Here is a 2,609-nt window from a genome sequence, read left to right on the forward strand (position 1 = left end):
TAGTAATTCCTTCATCAAGATCATTGATATATATTATAAACAACAACGGGCCCAAGACTGATCCCTGTGGAACGCCACTTGTTACTGATCCCCACTCGGATTTAACCCCATTTATGGACACTCTCTGCTTCCTGTCTGTGAGCCATGATTCGATCCACGAGAGCACCCTTCCCCCAATGCCATGAGCTGCCACTTTCTTTAACAGTCTATGGTGCGGAACTCTATCAAAAGCCTTACTAAAATCTAAGTAAATAATATCAAATTCTTTATTGTGGTCAACAGCCTCAAAAGCTTTACTGAAGAAAGTTAATAAATTAGTTAGACATGACCGGCCTCTTGTGAATCCATGCTGAGTATCCTTAATCAAGCTATGCTTATCGAGATGGCTTCTTATAATCTCAGCTATAATTGACTCTAGTAATTTGCCTACAATTGAGGTCAGGCTTATTGGGCGGTAATTTGACGGTAACGACTTGTCCCCTGTTTTAAAAATAGGAACCACATTAGCCATCTTCCACATATCAGACACTACACCTGTTTGAAGAGATAAATTAAAAATATTAGTTAATGGTTCACAGAGTTCCATTTTGCATTCCTTAAGAACCCTTGAAAAAACCTCATCAGACACGAGCCGTCGAAGCTTCCCAAGTGGGAAGTGAAAAGACAGACACTAAATGAAAATACAAGGGAAGCAACTGGAGAGAAGACGAGAGTGAGTGAAGACGAAGAGAAAATGGTCGGAGTAAGCAGGGGCGTCGAACAAATAATGGGCTTTCACTAACGTCTGAAACCAACCTATACGTAGATGGAACACGAAGGTCATGGGAGTGAACAAAGTAACGAAGGCAATGAGGATCACGACGATCATCTATGGAAGGAACATTCGCTTCAGTATAGAGGCTTTCATTAGCAGATGAATGAAAGGCACCAACACATAAACGTAGACCTTGATGATGAAGGGGCTCTAACTTAGAAAGAGTGGTAGGAAAAGCTGCAGAATAGACTTGGTCTCAATAATCCAGCTTGGATAAAACTAAGGTGGAATGCAAACGGAGGAGAGTCCCGCGATCTGCTCCCCATGAACGATGCGCAAGAATTTTAAGGAGATTCAACCGACCATGGCAAGCTGCCTTCATTGAGGAAATGTGAGGTTTCCAAGTCAACCGCCGATCGAAGTGACGGCCAAGAAACTTGACCGTATCATATTCTGGAATACATGAGGGGTGTAAATACAATGGAATATCTGGGACAAGAGGACTTCTAGTGAGGGTAATGAAATGGGTTCTCGTACTAGAAAATTTATATCCATGAGAAGTGGCCCAGTGGAAAACTCGGTCAATTGCATTTTGAAGGGAGGCCGCTACCAGGCGACAATCAGCGCCTGCATAAGCTATAGTGAAGTCATCCACGTGGTGACGTGTACTTAGCTCTGTGAAGACCTGTTTGTGTGCTCTCTGTGAATCTGTACCAGGATGCTCTCTCTTGAGCAACTTTACCAGCAGCTGAGAGAAGAGCTCAGAGTTGCTAAGATGGAGATACGGCGATTAACGGAGGAGAACAAGAGGATTCGTAGTAATCCTTCTGTTGTGAGTCCCCAGGTTAAGAGGGGAGCGTGGTCAGTGGCCGGGCAACATGGAACCAAGCTGAAGATCAAGAAAACGGTTGGAGAGGCAGAAACAACGAGAAACCAGAAGACTACCTTGGAAACTTCCATCCCTTTCTCGGTGCTACCTGACGAATGTGAGTGTTCTACTGGGAATGCCACAACGAGCACCAAAGAAGCATTGGCAGACGTGAGTAAGACATCCCTAGAAACCCCAACGAAGACCATCGATAACGTCTTGACGAATTCTACAAGTGGTGTAATGCTACCTGGCGAATGTGAGTCGACTACTCGGAGCATCACGACGGACGACGCCAAGGAAGGTAAAAACATTGTTGTTGGGGATAGCCAGATTAGGTACATGGATAGGGCATTCTGTTTGAAGGATAGGAGTAGGAGACAGTGTGTTTTCCTGGGGCTGGGATGAAGGATATTGTTAGCCATCTGGATGACATCATGAGAGGTAATGGGAGCAATCCTATTATCTGTCTCAGTGCTGGAGGCAACGATGTTGGCAGACGTAGGAGTGAGGACCTGATTAGGAGGTATAGGTCAGCAATAGAGATAATTAGGAGGAAGGGTGGGAAACCTGTCATATGTGGCATTTTGCCAAGGAGAGGAGTTGGAAATGAATGGTTGTCCAGAGCAATTGGTGTCAATTGCTGGCTGGACAAATACTGTAAGGATAATGCGGTAACATTCATTGACAACTGGAACCTCTTCTATGGCAGAAATGACATGTATGCCAGGGATGGGGTTCACTTATCTAGGTGTGGGGTGGGAGCACTGGCCAACGCAGTGGAGGGAGCTGTTAGGTCTTTAAACTAGGAATAGTTAGTGGTATGGGTTTTGGCGGGAAAACTGTGAAGTTGCAGGGTAGTAACATGAGTACTAGGAGAACTAGTAATAGGCAAAATGAGGTGGATATTGGAAAGCCAGTGGCACTAATTGACAAGGACAGTAATAGGTTTAGTGGAATAACAGAAAGGAGCAGGAAGGGTAAAGA

This window comes from Cherax quadricarinatus, chromosome 37, assembly GCF_038502225.1.
Source record: "Cherax quadricarinatus isolate ZL_2023a chromosome 37, ASM3850222v1, whole genome shotgun sequence".
In the NCBI taxonomy this organism is placed as follows: domain Eukaryota; kingdom Metazoa; phylum Arthropoda; class Malacostraca; order Decapoda; family Parastacidae; genus Cherax; species Cherax quadricarinatus.